The 20145-nt window shown below is 40.1% G+C and overlaps 1 long non-coding RNA gene across 3 annotated transcripts in view; it reads left to right on the forward strand.

Moving 5' to 3' along the window:
- The first annotated feature begins 4465 nt into the window (after positions 1 to 4465).
- LOC134310977 (uncharacterized) overlaps positions 4466 to 20145 on the forward strand; it is a 169392-nt gene continuing 153712 nt past the window's right edge. Inside the window, exon 1 of one of the 3 annotated variants that reach the window (XR_010011358.1) lies at positions 4466 to 4645. This is a non-coding gene — a long non-coding RNA (uncharacterized LOC134310977). The remainder of the gene's footprint in view (positions 4646 to 20145) is intronic. The other 2 variants (XR_010011357.1, XR_010011356.1) reach the window with 2 other exon arrangements.

Genomic DNA, 20145 nt, shown 5'->3' on the forward strand with positions numbered 1-20145 from the left:
TAGCTAAGCTAAACAAATGGCTAAAAGTGAGCCCTGCTAAAACAAATTCACAGTTCGTGGTGTTGTTTTTGTTTTGATCCTATTATTACTAGCCTATTACTGGCACCTAAAGATGGAAAAGAAATACATTGTTTCCCCTGCTGTGAGCAGAAATTAATGCTAAACATTTTAGACTTTGGATTAATAAAAACAGTAAAGGAAGTTTTATTTTTGGCACAATTCAGATGTGTTCAAATAAATGAGGTACTGTAGAGTAATGTCACTTGTCACAGTATGCAATTGGTAATATGCATGTTATTTACTTTTTTCGGGAAATCTTTAACATGTAGGTGGTGCTCGGTTCAAATCTCAGCAGTGCAATCAGGCAGCTTGGCAACTGTACAGACATGACTGGCTGTGTCTTGGGGGAAGGGGGGTGTGACTCCAGAACCAAATGCAGCGTAACCAGAAACTCTGTAGCAGCAATATAACCAACAAACCTATGACCTTTTTCTGAGCTGCTGCTACAGATAATAAATGATCACTGCATGTCAGTACTGTTATCTGTATTAGTTTCTGCTGTATTTCTAAGAAAGATTATCAAAAAGGGATGTTATATCCAAGTAGTGCAGAATGTTTAAAGTGCACTTGTATTGCATGAAGACAAGTGTAAAGACATAGTTGAGATTCAGTGCTTCACAACTACAGTTTATTAATAAACTTCATGATCGAGGTCACATACAGTGGGGGAAATAAGTATTTGATCCCCTGCTGATTTTGTAAGTTTACCCCCTTACAAAGACTTGAACAGTCTATAATTTTTATGGAAGGTTTATTTTAACAGAGAGAGACAGAATAGCAACAAAAATTCCAGAAAAAAAACATTAAATAAAAGTTATAAATTAATTTGTATTTAATTAAGGGAAATAAGTATTTGATCCCCTACCAACCAGCAAGAATTCTGACCCCACAGACCGGTTATGTGCACAAAAGGCACACAAATTAGTCTCTCGACCACCATGGGCAAGACCAAAGAGCTATCAAAGGACATCAGGGACAAGATTGTAGACCTGCACAAGGCTGGAATGGGCTAGAAGACCATCAGCAAGAAGCTTGGTGAGAAAGAGACCACTGTTGGTGCGATAATTTGAAAATGGAAGAAATACAAGATCACAGTCAATCACCCTCACTCTGGAGCTCCATGCAAGATCTCACCTCGTAGGGTAAGAATGATTCTGAGAAAGGTGAGGTCAGCCCAGAATTACACGGGAGGAGCTTGTCAATGATCTCAAGGGAGCTGGGAGCAGAGAAATGCTGGATATGACCCCAAGAACACCATCCCCACTGGGCATTTCTTTGCCTCCAAACACGGCGAGTGGAGTTGATGCCAAAGAGCTCAATTTTGGTCTCATCTGACCATATCACATTCTCCCAAGCTTTCTCTGAATCATTCAGGTGTTCATTGGCAAACTTCAGACGGGCCTGTACATGAGCCTTCTTGAGCAAAGGGACTTTGCGGGCACTGCAGGATCTCAATCCATTACGGCGGAGTGTGTTACTAATGGTTTTCTTGGTGACTGTGCTCAAAGCTCCCTTGAGATCATTGACAAGCTCCTCCCGTGTAATTCTGGACTGACCTCACCTTTCTCAGAATCATTCTTACCCCACGAGGTGAGATCTTGCATGAAGCTCCAGAGCGAGGGTGATTGTGATCTTGTATTTCTTCCATTTTCAAATTATCGCACCAACAGTGGTCTCTTTCTCACCAAGCTTCTTGCTGATGGTCTTGTAGCCCATTCCAGCCTTGTGCAGGTCTACAATCTTGTCCCTGACGTCCTTTGATAGCTCTTTGGTCTTGCCCATGGTGGTCGAGAGATTTGAACGGAAGAAACTGATTCTGTGACAGGAGTCTTTTATACAGGGACAGGACTAATTTGTGTGCCTTTTGTGCACATAACCGGTCTGTGGGGGTCAGAATTCTTGCTGGTTGGTAGGGGATCAAATACTTATTTCACTTAATTAAATACAAATTAATTTATAACTTTTATTTAATGTTTTTTTTCTGGATTTTTTGTTGCTATTCTGTCTCTCTCTGTTAAAATAAACCTTCCATAAAAATTATAGACTGTTCAAGTCTTTGTAAGGGGGTAAACTTACAAAATCAGCAGGGGATCAAATTCTTATTTCCCCCACTGTAGCTCCTACTGAGTATATGAAAAAATATCTTAACACTTACTAAATATCTTTATCTGTCTGTCTGTCTGTCTGTCTGTCTGTCTGTCTGTCTGTCTGTCTGTCTGTCTATCTATCTATCTATCTATCTATCTATCTATCTATCTATCTATCTATCTACAGTGTATCACAAAAGTGAGTACACCCCTCACATTTCTGCAAATATTTCATTATATCTTTTCATGGGACAACACTATAGACATGAAACTTGGATATAACTTAGAGTAGTCAGTGTACAGCTTGTATAGCAGTGTAGATTTACTGTCTTCTGAAAATAACTCAACACACAGCCATTAATGTCTAAATAGCTGGCAACATAAGTGAGTACACCCCACAGTGAACATGTCCAAATTGTGCCCAAATGTGTCGTTGTCCCTCCCTGGTGTCATGTGTCAAGGTCCCAGGTGTAAATGGGGAGCAGGGCTGTTAAATTTGGTGTTTTGGGTACAATTCTCTCATACTGGCCACTGGATATTCAACATGGCACCTCATGGCAAAGAACTCTCTGAGGATGTGAGAAATAGAATTGTTGCTCTCCACAAAGATGGCCTGGGCTATAAGAAGATTGCTAACACCCTGAAACTGAGCTACAGCATGGTGGCAAAGGTCATACAGCGGTTTTCCAGGACAGGTTCCACTCGGAACAGGCTTCGCCAGGGTCGACCAAAGAAGTTGAGTCCACATGTTCGGCGTCATATCCAGAGGTTGGCTTTAAAAAATAGACACATGAGTGCTGCCAGCATTGCTGCAGAGGTTGAAGACGTGGGAGGTCAGCCTGTCAGTGCTCAGACCATACGCCGCACACTGCATCAACTCGGTCTGCATGGTCGTCATCCCAGAAGGAAGCTGACGCACAAGAAAGCCCGCAAACAGTTTGCTGAAGACAAGCAGTCCAAGAACATGGATTACTGGAATGCCCTGTGGTCTGACGAGACCAAGATAAACTTGTTTGGCTCAGATGGTGTCCAGCATGTGTGGCGGCGCCCTGGTGAGAAGTACCAAGACAACTGTATCTTGCCTACAGTCAAGCATGGTGGTGGTAGCATCATGGTCTTGGGCTGCATGAGTGTTGCTGGCACTGGGGAGCTGCAGTTCATTGAGGGAAACATGAATTCCAACATGTACTGTGACATTCTGAAACAGAGCATAATCCTCTCCCTTCGAAAACTGGGCCTCATGGCAGTTTTCCAACAGGATAATGACCCCAAACACAACCTCCAAGATGACAACTGCCTTGCTGAGGAAGCTGAAGGTAAAGGTGATGGACTAAACCCAATTGAGCACCTGTGGCGCATCCTCAAGTGGAAGGTGGAGGAGTTCAAGGTGTCTAACATCCACCAGCTCCGTGATGTCATCATGGAGGAGTGGAAGAGGATTCCAGTAGCAACCTGTGCAGCTCTGGTGAATTCCATGCCCAGGAGGGTTAAGGCAGTGCTGGATAATAATGGTGGTCACACAAAATATTGACACTTTGGGCACAATTTGGACATGTTCACTGTGGGGTGTACTCACTTATGTTGCCAGCCATTTAGACATTAATGGCTGTGTGTTGAGTTATTTTCAGAAGACAGTAAATCTACACTGCTATACAAGTTATACACTGACTACTCTAAGTTATATCCAAGTTTTATTTCTATAGTGTTGTCCCATGAAAAGATATAATAAAATATTTGCAGAAATGTGAGGGGTGTACTCACTTTTGTGATACACTGTATATACACTACTACTACTACTACTGCTACTGCTGCTGCTACTTAGTTGTGGCGCGCTACGAGTAAAGGTGTTGCCAGATTGGGAGGTTACCCGCCAAATTGGGCGGATTTTGTTGGAAAACTATTTAATAGCAGTTAAATAACAGTTCTACTTCAAAGAAAATATTCCCTTTTAAGAAGCTGCAGCACTGTAAATGGCTATTAAAAGTAAACTCAATTTTCAATGCTGATTTGGCTTAATAGTGTTGGTCAGTCTGGATCATATTGTTAAAAGAAAATTAAAATAATTTTTTTTTATTAAAAAAATATTATGTGGGTCTCCGTGATGTAATTCTACACGGCACTCACTGCCTGTATAAGTAAATGAGTGAGTGACCACATGAAAAGTTATCCGTTCCCCCCCTCCCCCGCCCGTCTCGTGTTGTTTTGCTCAAAACTAAACACCATCGTGTTAAAATGTGCTGGTAACAATGCAAATGTTCTGATTCGAAGCGCTACTTGTAAACACATTACGTAATCAACCCGCCCTATTGGCTGATCCTGATCTGTTGGGTGTTTTGAACAGAGCATAGTACAACCCCGCAGTCGAAGTACATTCAGAGTTATTATATATAGACGGGAATGTTTCCTGCATTGCAGTTCAATAAATTCGTCTGGATTTTTCTGGATTTTTCGGGCTTGCTGACTGGAGTACTGTAAGCAGACACTACGTGTCACACAAGGTAGGAAAACGCGCGTTTTTCCTGCATTTGAAGGGGAATTTGCCTTTCTGTGCAAAACCTGCACAACTTGCAGATTGTATATGACACTAACGAAATGCACGGAGCATATACAGGAAACAAACCTTTTGCACATTTTAGTGCACAACTGCAGAAAGTGCATGTGCATGGTGCATGTGATTTTTATCAATATGTGCATTTGGAGATAGTTTGGTTGTATGTGTATTTTTATGCACTGCTTTACAAAGAGTGTCTTAAATAATATGTAGTATTTGAGTATCTTGTTATTTAATAAAGCTGATTTAGCCCAATAAACATTGTTTATCATTTAGTGTTATTTTTCCCTCTTTTTGAGTTGCCCCTTTCACTGGCCAGTGCCTCCTCCAAAACATGTAAAGCAGGATTTTTCAAATAGTAGGCAGCGAGCCTACGATGTGTCGCAATGATAAATAATAATAATAAAATAAATCTGTACATGGACGTCCTCTTGAGGCATCTTGTAAACCACAGTGGAACCAGATGGTACTTTGTTTATTAGGATCAGTTACATTCATGACAGGATCGGTAGTTACTCATTATACAAGGTTCATCGGTTTACAAGGTTATATACAACACAGTCCTGGACAATTTTTAGTGTCTCCAATTCACCTCACTTGCACGTCTTTGGACTGTGGGAGGAAACCGGAGCACCCGGAGTAAACCCACGCAGACACGGGGAGAACATGCAAACTACACACAGAGAGGACCCGGACCGCCCCACCTGGGGATCGAACCCAGGACCTTCTTGCTGTTAGGCGACAGTGCTACCCACTGAGCCACCGTGCTGCCCACCCCCCAAAAAAAAACATGTAAAGCAGGATTTTTCAAATAGTAGGCAGCGAGCCAAAAATGTGTCGCAATGAGTAATAATAAAATAAATCTGTACATGGACACCCTCTTGAAGCATCTTTTAAACCACAGTGGAACAAGATGGTACTTTGTTTATTTTTGTTTATTAGGATCGGTTACATTCATGACAGAAAAGGTAGTTACTCATTATACAAGGTTCATCAGTTTACAAGGTTAGGTACAACAGTCATGGACAATTTTTAGTGTCTCCAATTCACCTTACTTGCACGTTTTTGGACTGTGGAAGGAAACCGGAGCTCCCGGAGTAAGAAAGGACCCGGACCGGCCCACCTGGGGATCAAACCCAGGACTTTCTTGCTGTGAGGTGACAGTGCTACCCACTTAGCCACCGTGTCGCCCATCAGATGGTACAGAGCAAAGACAGTGAAGCATAGTGGTTATAGCTTTGGGTTATCAATGTAAGGGTTGAGAGTTTGAATCCCAGCTCTGCCATGCTGCCACTGTTGGGCCCTTAAGCAAGGCCCGTAACCCTCTCTGCTCCAGGGGCACCATACAAGCTGGGATGTGCAAAAACAGAATTTTGTTGTACTGTACACCTGCATATGTTTAAATGACAAATAAAGGCATTCTATCAAAGAGAGTAAGATGTATTGTTTGTGTTGCCTGGGTTGAGTGAAAAATCATGTACCAAATATAGGTCGCTTAAAAAAAAGTTTGAAAACCCCTCATGTAAAGGACTACTAAGGACTACTACCACTGCAGGGTTGTGGGAATTTGGCCCCAGGTGTAATAAAACAGAAAAACAAAATGTTGTAGAAGAGGGGTGCTTATGAGTCAAATATTACTGTACCTTTAGGTGTAGAATGGGAGGCAGTTGTACCTGCAATGACAAATGCACAATGTTAAGTATTCATATGTCCGTAAGTTTGAGCTGATTATTAACACAAAACAAATATAAGAATGTACAGAAATCTCTTATGACTAATGGGAGCCTTGGTGTGGTTCCAGATACTGATTTTTGGTCTGAATGAAAACACGTGTTTCACTTTTATTTTTTTATTTCATTTGCTTTCAGTGCATATGTCTATTTTCAGTTTAAACACAATGTCTTTTAACGTTGTGCTTCTGAACAAAATAGTATTTATTTAGGGTCTTGTGGTGGTTAGCACTGTCACCTCACAGCAAGAAGGTCCTGGGGTTGATTCCCAGATGGAGTGGTCTGGGTCCTTTCTGTGTGGAGTTTGCATGACCTCCCAGTGTCCGTGTGGGTTTCCTCCCAGTCCAAATTTATGCAGTCAGGTTAATTGGAGCTGCTGAAATTGCCCTAGGTGTGTGTGTGTTTAACCATTGATGGACTGGCGACCTGTCCAGGGTGTTTCCTATCTTTTTCCCAGTGAATCGAACCCACCGCAACCGTGAATAGGATAAAGAAGTTACTCACTCACACTGAATGAGTAATTTAGTGTGTAGAAGTATTTAGGACAAAAGCACAGCAGGATTTTTGGAAAGACTAATGAATAAATTGCAATCAATAAACATGGCAGCATTAATGCAGAAAAGTACATTGAGATCTTAGAGCAACATGTGCTGCCTTCAAGACGTCATCTTTTCCAGGGACGTCCATGCATTTTTTAACAAGACAATGCAAAACCACATGCTGCACACATTACAAAGGCATGGTTGTGGAAGAAGAGGGTACGGGTACTGGACTGGCCCACCTGCAGTCCTAACCTGTCCTCAATAGAGAATGTGTGGAGAATTTTGAAATAAAAAATGCGACAACGATGACCCCATACTGTTGCACATCTTAAGACATGTTTGCAGGAAGAATGGGACAAAATAAACCCTGAAACACTAAATCACTTGGTCTCCTCGGTGTCAAAACGTCTTTTAAGTGTGGTGAAAAGGAATGGCAACACTACAGAGTGGTAAATGCTTTACTGTCCCAACTTTTTTTGGAATGTGTTGCAGGCCTGAAATGCAGGTATGGATGTTTATTAATAAATGAAATTAAGTTAAGCAGATAAAACATGAAATATCTTGGGTTCAAACTGTCTGCCATTAAATAAAAGTCAAACTAAATGTAAGGAACACTGCATTTTTTTTATTTGCGTTTTCCATACTGTCCCAACTTTTTCTGATTTGGAGTTGTTTAAGATTTTAAGTAGTCATTAGTCCAAAAACTGGTTGTGTAGTGTCCTAAATACTTTTGCACACTAAACTATTCACTCATTGTGTATAGTGTATTTGTTTATGCTTCTAAATACATACTGTTTTGTTCATATTAATAAGCACAAAGTTAAAAGACATTTTACAGAAAGTAAAAGTAAATGAAATAAAAACTAATGTGCATGAACACTGTACATGTACCAGTACATGTTTCCTGTTTGAAGTCTGTTGTGGCTTTGCTTTCTTTCCTGAAATGACTTCTGCTTCCTCAATTCACTTCTTTATTGTCTGCCACTTTCTCAACCCATCCCAACCCAAAGTAAAGACCAGCAGCTGCACTGTCACCATGCAATCAGGCCCAACATGAACCTGACCAGGATAAAGTAATGGTAAAATGAGAATGAAATGAACAACTACATTGGCATAAGTACTGACTTTAAGACAGTGATATCACATAAAAAATATGAAGAACAATAAAAAATATTTATTTATTTATGAATACTATATATTTTTTTCTATTATTATGCCATGTTTCTGTTATGGGTGTGCCATGTTTCTGTTATGGGTGTGCCATGTTTCTGTTATGGGTGTGCCACAACTTGTGAAAAAAAGTATACTTAAGTATACTAATCTTTAATACGCTACAGTGTATTATTGTCACACTAATGATCAATACACTAAAGAGTGTAAAATGGAACAACTATTTTTGTACTATTATATTTAAGTATTACGTATTAAGTATACTACAGCATGTGTATTTAACTCTATGTTTCACATACACTCACACGTTCACCCATTCACCTCTAAGGCAATTTAGTGTCTCCAATTAACCTGACTGCATGTTTTTAGACTGTGGGAGGAAACCTGAGCCCCTGGAGTAAACCCACGCAGACACGGTGAGAACATGCAAACTCTGCAGAAAAAGGACCCGGACCGCCCCGCCTGGGGATGGAACCCAGGACCATTTTGCTGTGAGGCAACAGTGCTACCCACCGAGCCACTGTGCCACCTGTTTACATACACTTAAAGTGATAGTATTCCATATAAAGCACAGCATTCCAAGTACACTTGGAGTACATTAAAAAAATGTAAATAGACTTCAAATAAATCTAAGCTCATATTTCTTCAGATTTACACACTTTACACTTTAAGTGAAGATTTACCTTGCAGTAAGAGCAGGACAGAGCAAGTTAAACACAAGCTATAGTCTGACAGATGGCTTTTTAAATCCTGCAATGATTTCACTTTAAATGTATCTAAATGTAAGTAATCACAAGGAAAGATCAGAAAATAAAAGCTGAATAAATAAAATGGGGTGGACAGGGTTAGATTTGGAGATTTTGTGTTTGGAGATTAAGTGTTTACAAATGTACTGATATGTGCAGTTGCATTTGTTTAAACATCAAAACATTGGGCAAATAACATGCATATAAAAAGTTAGAATAAATTTATGTGCAGCATGAACCATGTTTTATTCTTTTAAACACTCAGGCAAATTAGGATTAGAATTTACAGATTTTAGTGCAGTTAAAGAGGCACAATCAAAGACTAAAATGATGTGATTAGCTGTTTATTCACTAAATAAATGTATAGTTTTAAAAGCAACATTACTGTATGATGTAGTTTTAGAGCTACCGCACTGTTGTTACGTTATGACTACATTTCCCAGACTCCATGCATAGCATTGTTTATTGCGTGCTTCACCAGCGCCCACTGGTGGGCAAACGTCTTATTGACATGGCAGCCTTTTAATGGGACGCTGCCAAACAACCCAGTATGGCGCCATCATGTGGCCAATAGTGCAGCAAATCATATGGTACGGAATGTCATCTGCTTCGGGTATTTCGGTAAAATTCTTCTATTAAAAGGCATCTTTGCTGGTAAATAAAATTTGCGCACAAAAAGCAACATCTAATAAGCAATACAATCACTGTGTTGTTCAAATATTTGTTTTTTACAACAGTAAATTACAATGGACCACATGTTCACTAAAATGGTCATCATGTATTCTGGGGATTTTTCAACCAAATGTATTTTACTGTAAATCCATATGTTGGTGAAAATACACCTCAAATTAGATTTTTTTTGTAAACCACACTATTGTAAATAGTATTAAATTAATATTTTTAATTTTGTGTCTCTGTGATTATATACAGAAGAGAATCACAAGGTGTTCTTTGTACGATTTGTACCAATATGAGATGTACTGAGATTTGGGCCTGAACTAGTGCTGGTAAATTCGGTTCATTTTATGGACTCGGGTTAATCTGAGTCAGTCGGTAATGTGATCCTTTCTTCTAAGTGGTATCTTGATCATGGGGGATAGGGACAAGGAGGTGGGTGGACTCACCTACCAATCAGATGGGTATATTAATGAATCAAGAGTTCAAGGAGGATGGTCAACAACAAACTGCCATGGTAACTTGACCCAGTCAGGCAGCCACAGTGGCACAAAAAACAAACAGTCAATAAATTACCATGGGGAAGGGCTATGATACTCTTGAAGTGGTACAGTCCTAAAGTAACTACATTTTGTTGATGTTTTGCTTGCAAGAACATATGCTGCATTACTAATCTATACCACTAGTCAAGTCAAGTCAACTTTATTTATATAGCGCTTTTTACAATAGACATTGTCTCAAAGCAACTTTACAAAATCCAGGACCAACAGATACAAAAACCCCTGTTGAGCAAGCCGAGGGCGACTGTGGCAAGGAAAAACTCCATGAAAATTACAGGAAGAAACCTTGAGAGGAACCAGACTCAGCAGGGCCCATCCTTCTTGGGTGGCCTGGAGGACACTAAATAAATACACGATTTACACAAATCATACAAACACAGAATTAAATGATCTAAAAGTCATAACTGGTAATAAATAGATAAATAAACAAATAAATAATAATAGAGTTGTTATCCGCTCTAGTCTTCAATAAAGTCTGTAGTTAGTTCTTGTCGTTCTTGGTGCAGTTACTCCAGACCCGTCACATCCGGCAGGAGCAGCATCGTTGTCACGGCAGTCTCGACTTTAATCCTTAACCTTGGCGGGTAAACAGGTTTTCATCAGAATGCCCTTGGAGTAAAACATCAAAGAATGTAGTTAATAATGTACAATGCTAGTTGAGTAAAACAGTTTTACAGAGAGTTTTGGACTCCGGCAGCCGTAATTATTACAGCATAACTAAAAGGGAGAGCGAGCAGGTAACAAGGTCATGAAGGCTTTCACAGGACATCAGCGCCCACCTCCCTACCCAAACCGGAGTGATCGGACAAGAGAGGCAGAACGACAGCAACCCAACATCCCTGATCACCACAAGTTTCTATGACCAAGAACCCCCAAGCTCTGCACCTTTGTCTATACTAATCAAAAGCCTGAGAAAATAAATATGTTTTCAGTCTAGACTTAAACATTGAGACTGTGTCCGAATCCCGAACAGAGGCAGGAAGATTATTCCAGAGTTGTGGAGCTTTGTAAGAAAATGCTCTTCCACTAGCTGTGGTCTTTTTAATTTTAGGAACTATAAGTAACCCTGCATCTTGTGAACGAAGTGGACGTGCTGGGTTGTAGTGATTAATAAGTTCACTCAGATACTGTGGAGCCAGACCATGTAGCGCTTTATAGGTTAGTAAAAGTATTTTGTAATCAATGCGGAATTTAACTGGCAGCCAGTGTAGAGATGATAGAACAGGACTAATATGATCAAATTTTCTAGTTCTAGTTAGCACTCGAGCTGCTGCATTTTGAACTAACTGGAGTTTGTTTATGGATCTACCAGAGCATCCAGTTAGAAGAGCATTACAATAATCTAACCAAGAAGTTATAAACGCATGGATCAGTTTTTCGGCATCATTAACAGATAGTGTATTTCTTATTTTAGAAATATTACGCAAATGATAGAAAGCAACTCTAGTAATATTATTAACGTGTGTATCAAAGGAGAGATCTGAATCTATTGTGACACCTAAGTTTTTTACATCTGAGCTGGGAGTAACAGAGAAAGTGTTTAGGTTTAGCACCAGGTTAGACAACTTGTCTCTAGCAGCTTTAGAGCCAACAAGTAAAACCTCAGTTTTATCTGAATTAAGTAAAAGAAAATTACCCGACATCCAGTTTTTGATGTCGTTTACACAATCTTCTATCTTACTGATTGTGTCGGTATCATTTGGTTTGGCTGATATATACAGCTGTGTGTCATCTGCATAGCAGTGAAAGTTTATGCCATGTTTATGAATAATTTCTCCTAGTGGAAGCATATAGAGTGTAAATAATAGCGGTCCCAGTACCGACCCCTGTGGAACACCACACTTTACTTTTGTTGTTTCCGAGCATTTATTATTTACATAAACAAATTGAGAGCGGTCAGTCAAATATGATTTAAACCAAGAGAGTGCAAGTCCTTTAACACCTACTGTATTTTCTAGCCTCTCCAGTAAAATGTTATGATCAACCGTATCAAACGCTGCACTAAGATCTAATAGAACAAGAAAAGAGACACATCCATTATCAGAAGACATTAACAACTCGTTAACTACTCTAATTAATGCGGTTTCGGTACTATGATTGAGTCTGAATCCTGATTGCAATTTTTCATGAATAAAATTTTCATTCAAATAAGAACATAACTGTTTGGAAACGACTTTTTCTAATATCTTAGAGACAAAAGGAAGGTTTGAAATTGGCCTATAATTAGCTAGAACATGTGGATCAAGATTAGGTTTTTTAACCAGGGGTTTAATAACAGCACTTTTAAACAATTTAGGTACATACCCAAGGCTAAGGGATGCATTGATTAATGTAAGCAGGGGCTCTACAATAGCTGGGAGTAAATCTTTAAGTAAACGAGTTGGAACAGGATCGAGTATACACGATGATGACTTTGATGATTTAATCAACACAGTTAGTTCATTTTGGGAGATTGGATTAAAGGAATTTAGTTGGATTACCTTGTTACTATTATCATCACTATTATCACCAATGCTGCTTAAAGTGAGTCCATATTTAATATTGGCAGGTGACACATTCTGACTCTGAAGTCGTATTTTTTCTATCTTGTCATTAAAGAATTGTAAAAAATCATCGCTGGTACAGTCGGGTGGTATATTGGATTTAGTTTCATTGATGTTTTTAGTTAATTTGGACACTGTCTCGAAAAGGAATCTAGGATTGTTTTTATTTTTCTCTATTAAGGACGAATAATATAAAGATTTAGCTTTTATAAGGGCATGTTTATACTCAGTTAGAGCATCTTTCCAAGCAATCCTAAACACTTCCAGTGTAGTGTGACGCCACTTGCGTTCTAATTTCCATGCTGCTTGTTTAAGTGCGCATGTGTGGTCATTGTACCATGGAGCAAGTTTTTTTCTCCCTAATCAGTTTAGTTTTGAGTGGGGCTACGTTATCTAAGGTTGTGCGCAGTACGGTCTCTAGGTTTTGAGTTGCCTGATCTAGTTCTTTAGGTTCTGATGCTGATATATTTGGTAATTCTGGTAGGCAGTTTATGAACGCTGCTGCAGTTGCAGAAGTAATAGTGCGCTTACATTTAAAACGATGTGGTTGCTGTATATTATTGGACAGGGACACTTCATAAATTAGTAGGCAGTGGTCAGAGATTACGTCATTCTGTGGTATGATTACCAGGTTGTCTATGTTCATACCATAAGTAAGTATTAAATCTAAGGTATGTTTACAGTGGTGAGTGGGTCCTGTTACATTTTGGGTAATGCCTAAAGATTCTAAAATAGAATCAAACGCAATTTTGAGTGGATTACACTTATCCTCATAATGAATATTAAAGTCACCAACAATTAAAGCTTTTTTAGTTGATAAGACTAATTTAGAAAGAAAATCGGCAAATTCGTTAAGAAATTCTGAGTAAGGACCAGGGGGTCGATAAACAGTAACCAGCTTAAACATACTAGTTTTATCAGATGAACATTTATTGGCTATGTCGGAGATAAGAACTTCAAACGAGTTTGTTATGGGAGATGATTTTACAGTGAGACCTATGTCTTTATCATAAATTGTGGCTATTCCTCCACCACGACCGCTAAGACGTGGCTTATGTTCATAACTGTAACCCGGAGGAGATGCTTCATTTAAACCTAGATACTCATCAGGTCTAGCCCAGGTCTCGGTTAAACAAAGTGCACTAAGACAATTGTCTGTAATTATTTCATTTACAATTACTGTTTTGCATGCAAGTGACCTGATGTTTAGAAGTCCTAACTTTAGTTTAGCTTTACTAGTGTTTTCATGATGCTCATTTAGATTAATTTTAATTTAAGTTATTATGACATACTTTTTGATTTAGTTTTGGCTTACACCTGCCACGGTAAACAGACACAGTCTCAATGGTTTGTGACCTAAGGATTCCGGGTGACGTCCGGTGGCGACTCGCAGACAGTTGGTTAGGCCTGTTAGTCTGCTGCCTGGTCTTGGCTCTGGATAGTCATTTAACACTATCTGCCGCTACACTAACGCGGTGGTACAGCCTGTCACCTATGCTGCAAGAAATGCGAGCAGCACCCTCCCACGTGGGGTGGACACCATCCCGCTTCAAAAGACCAGGCCTTCCCTCAAAAGTGGACCAATTATCTACAAAATCAATGCAGTTTTCTGAGCACCATTTAGACATCCAGCGGTTCAGCGACAACAACCTGCTGTAGGTTTCGCCACTGGGTCGAATCGGTAAGGGGCCAGAGCACACTACTGCCTCAGACATCGACCTAGCTAACTCACACACCTCTTTAACATTACTCTTAGTAACCTCAGACTGCCGTAAACGAACATCATTAGTGCCGACGTGGATAACAATCTTCGAAAATCTACGTTTAGCATTAGCCAGCACTTTCAGATTTGCTCTGATGTCAGGCGCCCTGGCCCCCGGAATACAGGTGACTATGGTTGCTGGTGTCTCTATGGGGGTCGCAATACGCACGTGTCGGAGCTGAGAATCTCCTATAACCAGAGCACTTACATTAACAGGCTGCTCAGCGGGTGGCTCACTGAGTGGGGAAAACCTGTTGGACACGTGCAACTGAGATGGTCGGTGCTTTGCCCTACGACTATGTCGCCGAGACGTCACCCAGTCGCCCCGCTGTGAGGGCTCTAATGCCGGAGTCTGGGGTTCTGTACCTGAACTGCTGGCATTCGGGACTGCTACAGCTGAATGTAAGCCATCACTAGTAGTCTGTTCTAACGCCCGAATGCGCCCTTCTAACACTGAGATCTTCTCCGTCAGACTAACAACTAATCTACACTTATCACATGTAAAGTTATCACTAACGACGGAGAAAGAATAACTGAACATGTTGCACTCAGAACAGGGAAATAAGGCTCCTGCTGGGGCCATTATAATAATAGAGAAATGTACTTAGCTTTACAAGATGAGTTGAAGTTGCTGTTTAAGTTGAATTCACCGGCGCTTCTGCTGGTAGTCACGTACAGAAAACGGCTTTAATTCCGGAAAGCAGGCGATGATGAGCTGGAATGTAAAAACCAACGACCAAACAACACAAACGCGCTTCGTTTGGACAAAACCGGCTGTAATTCTAAAGAAAATCGGTGTTTATGCGCTGGTGTACGAAATAAACAAACAGAACACGATTCCTACGATGATAATAATAATAATAGCATGTGCATAAAATCAGCCACATAACAAACACCAGTGTGTTTAACCGCTTTTTTATTGAAATATTAGATTAGACTTAGATTAACGGACTTGAGTGAAATCGGTTCAGCCAAATTATCTGAGTCCACGGTGTTTCCAGTGAGTCTGCTCACTCGCCTTGTGTACTTAGCAGCAGCCAATCAGAGGACTCATAAGATCCAGGTTAATTGAGATTTCGGACTCGGACCAAGTACATCTGCTTAAATTGTCTTGTGCATTTGCACAGGGCAGTAGACTGTTCATGTTTTTTCATAGCCGGTCCAGTAGATGTTAAAATTGATAGCATCCGAGTGGACACATGAATAACTCTTAATTAATTACATTTTAAAGCCTGAAAGAAAAATCTTGATTCATGTTGTAATAATTCATGCATGAAAGGGTTAAAGCCCAAAGAATTTTAATTCCTTTCAAGGTTTACAAACATTGGAAAATGTGATCTGATTGACTGTTGCATGGTTGTTGGTTAACCAAGGTTGACGGGTTGGTTAACCAAAAAGGTGCGTAAGTGAATCAGCACTGCTTGTGTGTGCCGAATGATCCAAATGAATCACCCAGCAAATGACTCTGGTAAAGTGACACTAGCATCAGTACAGTTATTTGGTAGACATTATTTTATATTCTTAGCACAAGCTCTGAAGTGTCACTGTTACCACTACATTTTATATACTTTCATTGTTATAGTACATTCATAATATGTTAATATGTTCTATTTGTTGGTCATACGTGTACATACAGTCGTGACTGGCTATGTCTGAAGGGGTAGGGTGGATGGCCGAGGCCCCGCAATGTATCTACATCCTGTCTGGATTGTGTTACTGCATTGTGCCCGGTGATTCCATGCAACCCAGATGAGGATAAAGTGTTTAAAAAGTAATAAATTAAAAGCATTTGAGTTGCTGGGGACCTTTAATTAATTAGTGCATGTTATTTTACATGCATTAACAGCACATTTCAGTACATTTGTGAATCATGAATTGAGAGCTTAACATTTTTAACTCTTTTTTGTCCATATAAAAGTCCATATAAAAGAAATCAAACTACTTACATGAGCACTGAAGTGTCCTGATGAACTGCAACACAAAATGAATAAATCACAAAATCAATCATAATCATAAAAAAGCAGCACTTTTTATAAAAACATTTCTGTTGTCTTTGCTAACTGAGGCCACTGTCCACACAAACACGAGTCATTTTTAAAAATGGATTTTTTGTTTGCAATTTTCACAATTTTCCTCCCAATCTAGTCGTATCCAATCACCCGGTTGCATTAAGCTTCCTGATGCTTCTACTGATGCTGATCCCCACTTTTGATTGAGGTGAGCTGGACTGTCACACGCCCCCTCCGACACTTGTGCAGTAGCCGACTGCATCTTTTCACCGGCTCAAGGTGAGTTCATATGCAGATCAGCGTTGTGTACGGAGAGTCACACCCTGTCCAAATTATCCCTTTACCAGCCAACAAAGGTCATAATTGCATCAGTTATGAGGTCCCTATCTGGCTTCTCACCCTGCATGAACAACAAGCCAATCGTTGTTTATATAGCCAGCCGGATGGCAGGGCTGAGTTTAGAACCAACAAATTTGAAATGTCAGCTCTGGTGTGCTAGCGTGTTTTACCACTGCGCCACCTGAACGACTTTTTCTATTTCTCCTTAATAAAAACAGTATTTAAGGTCACTGAAAACTGAATTTTGGCTTCACTTGGTCTGACTGCTTGTATTTGGACTTGAACATAGGGAGAACAACCTCTTGCTGTGGGGCAATAGTGCTTCCCTTGTGTAGTCCCTTATTTTAAGATACACAATAGAAAGTATTGTGCTCCATTTGTGACACAACCAAACTTGCTCTTGCTTTGCCTCTGAATTCATTGTATTTGCTCACAGCTGATCTTGGACTGAGAGTTTTGCAGAGACACATGAAATTTTAGATTTTCCAATTTTTTAGCATTTTATATTATTATTATTATTGTCTCTTATTCACAAAATAGCAGTCTGATAGGTTGTCATGTTCACATGGTTCACATGTTTTTCTCCAGGTATATTATATCAAGTATGATATACCTGGTATATATTGGGCTGGTTTTGTTTTTCCAATGTTTTTGAAGATGTTTTGAAATATTTGATGTTTTTTTTTGTGTGGACAAGGCTTAATGCTGTTCTAATTAACCTACGTCAGACTGAGGGCAGGTGAGGTCGACGCGCAGGTCATGACATTCACTTAGTGTGACTGAATCAGACGTGGCAGAGGTGACTGGTTTGACAATAGTGATCTTCTCATTGTAATAATTGACCAGAACTGTCTTGCTCTAGAGGGAAAACAGAAACAGGGGAAAGAAATAAAGACAATAACTGTACAAAATAGCAAATATAGGAATAAAGCAAACATGAATGGCTATTATTAATTGCTGCTTGGTGCAAGTAAACAAATAGTGTATGGTGCCATGCAAGGACCAGCATGTTGTCATGCTAAGAAACAGCGGTTGTGCTGAGGTTTCTCAACTTTTTTTTACTTTGCACAGATGATTTTTACTGATAATAAGTTACTTCTAGATTTTTCCACATCACATATGCACTTCTCGATCAAAGTATGTGTGAATGGAATTAAATGATATCCATTGGACCTCGTGGCCCAATGGAAAAGGCATCTGACATTAAATCAGAGGATTGCAGGTTCAAGTCCTGCCGGGGTTGAAATTTTAAGTGATAGAATAAAATTATAAAAATGAATCAAGGCAGAGTTAAATGCGGTTAATCACAATGTCAAAAAGAAGATATAAGCATTATAGCGTTAAAACCCTACCATGCTTTGTGGTGGTGATAAAAATGCTAAGCAATGTCAGTTGCCTTTGATTTTGGTTTGAGATGGCGAAAAAGTTGTGCAACATTCTAACTAGCACACCATTGTAGAATGTTGGAAATCGTGACTTCAAATCTCAGCAGAACCGCTGACTTGGCCGGGCGTCCACACAAACACTATTGATCATGTTTGAGGAAGGAGAGGTCAGAAGGGGACTTTTTTCAGGGAAGCTGCGATACGTGATCTCCGGGACTTTATCAAAGTCAAAGTAGTTTATTTGTCACATACATGGTCATACACACAGTACAACTAGCAGTGAAATGCTATTGAGACTGCCCCGCCACAGTAGTTCGGAGCAGTCTGACGGCAGCCACCTCACCGGCGCCATCTTTCGAAGAAGCAAGAAAAGAATAAACACATTGGGAAAGAAGGGGATAAAAAAAACAGCAACCAGATTGTTCTCCCTTTAGGAGCACATTTTGGTAACATGAAAAAACAGCCCCATATAGCACACAAGCACATGTAAAAACATCACACAACTAGCCACGGGTTAGGGATGGGATGGGGTTCGGAAAGTAACCAACTACTGTATTGGTGGAATTAAGCTAAGAAGCAGAGAGTGGAGACAGTTGGAGGGGGGTTGGGAAAGAGTCCTGTCAATTCCCATTCTGCAGCAAGAAGGAAAAGTCTGTGCAAGTCCGCGATAAAAAGGCTGTTTTCAGCTCTTGCTGGCCAGAATGAAAACAGTCAGTGAGGGGGGTAGGAATGTAGCAGCAGATCTTCCGGAGGTGTTTACTTATCCACAAGGCCGTTGCTGATAACAGGGGAGCCAGAAGCAGAAATGACTTCTTATTTTGTCTGAGGCAAAATTTAACACAGACTGTCAGAATTAATGCATCTCTGGTTCATCTCCTTTCGCAGAGCCGCTATATTATTCGAGATGGATTCCATCCTCTGATTCAAATTCATAGTTTGAGTTCCCACGGCTCTACCCACCATCTCAATCAGGTTGGGCAGTTTCTGGGGACCTTTGACAACTGACCCAACTCTTTTAATTTCCCGATACAGCAGGGTACCGCCTAATCCAATCAGCGCGAACCCCACGATCAAAGTTCCAAATATATAAACATCCTCGATGTCCTCCAACTTAAGAGAAGCCAAGCACACGACTCCCCACTTCCCCCACGAGTCCATCGCGTAACCTGCCATCTGCGTTCCATTGGGGCATGTGGGTTCCCCCGAACCCGAACTTCTCGATGAGAAGATGGTGTCAATAGCATTCAGAGACCATTTAACCAATTCCATAATTTGTTCTTTGAAGAGCAGTGCTGAGAAAAATCTCTGTAAAGCAGAGTTACGAGACAGAGACGATACAGGAGAAGCCAAGCTGGGTAGATAAGGGAGGAGGGAAAAGAGCGTCCTGTCTCCACGAGAGCCAAGAAAGAAACCTTTACCAGGTATATGTGCAGGTGTAAGCATTATATTTTAGTCTGGCCAGCACAATGGCATAGTGAGTGTACCGCATAGCCCCATGGTCCTGGTCACCTGGGTACAAACCTCACCTTTATTCACAGTTTTTTTTTTTTTATTAGGATGTTTGGTGTGCGTTTTCTCTGGGTTCTCCAGAATCCTCTAATATCCTCTCACAGATATAAAATATAACTGAGCTAGGACTGGTGTATTGTTTATGTATAAAGCTGTCTGCAGTTTTACATATACTGTATTTTGGATATTAGTGATATGACTAATATACGTGGGGTACAAATGGGTTGAAATACATCAATAGCTTATGCTGAACCTAGGCCAACCATATGTCTGCATGATTTTGGGGAGGAAAACACAGATGCAAGGAGACAGAAATGCAAGGACTGAACCTAGATTTCCAAGACACATGTTGCTGTACTGTATATTCTACAATATTATATGCATAATACTAAAAAGGTATAGACATTATACATGGTTTAAAACATTGTGTTGAATGAGATTTGCCTCTGTCCCAGCTATTTTGACGTGTAATGCAGG

This window comes from Trichomycterus rosablanca, chromosome 3 (assembly GCF_030014385.1).
Source record: "Trichomycterus rosablanca isolate fTriRos1 chromosome 3, fTriRos1.hap1, whole genome shotgun sequence".
NCBI classification, from domain to species: Eukaryota; Metazoa; Chordata; class Actinopteri; order Siluriformes; family Trichomycteridae; genus Trichomycterus; species Trichomycterus rosablanca.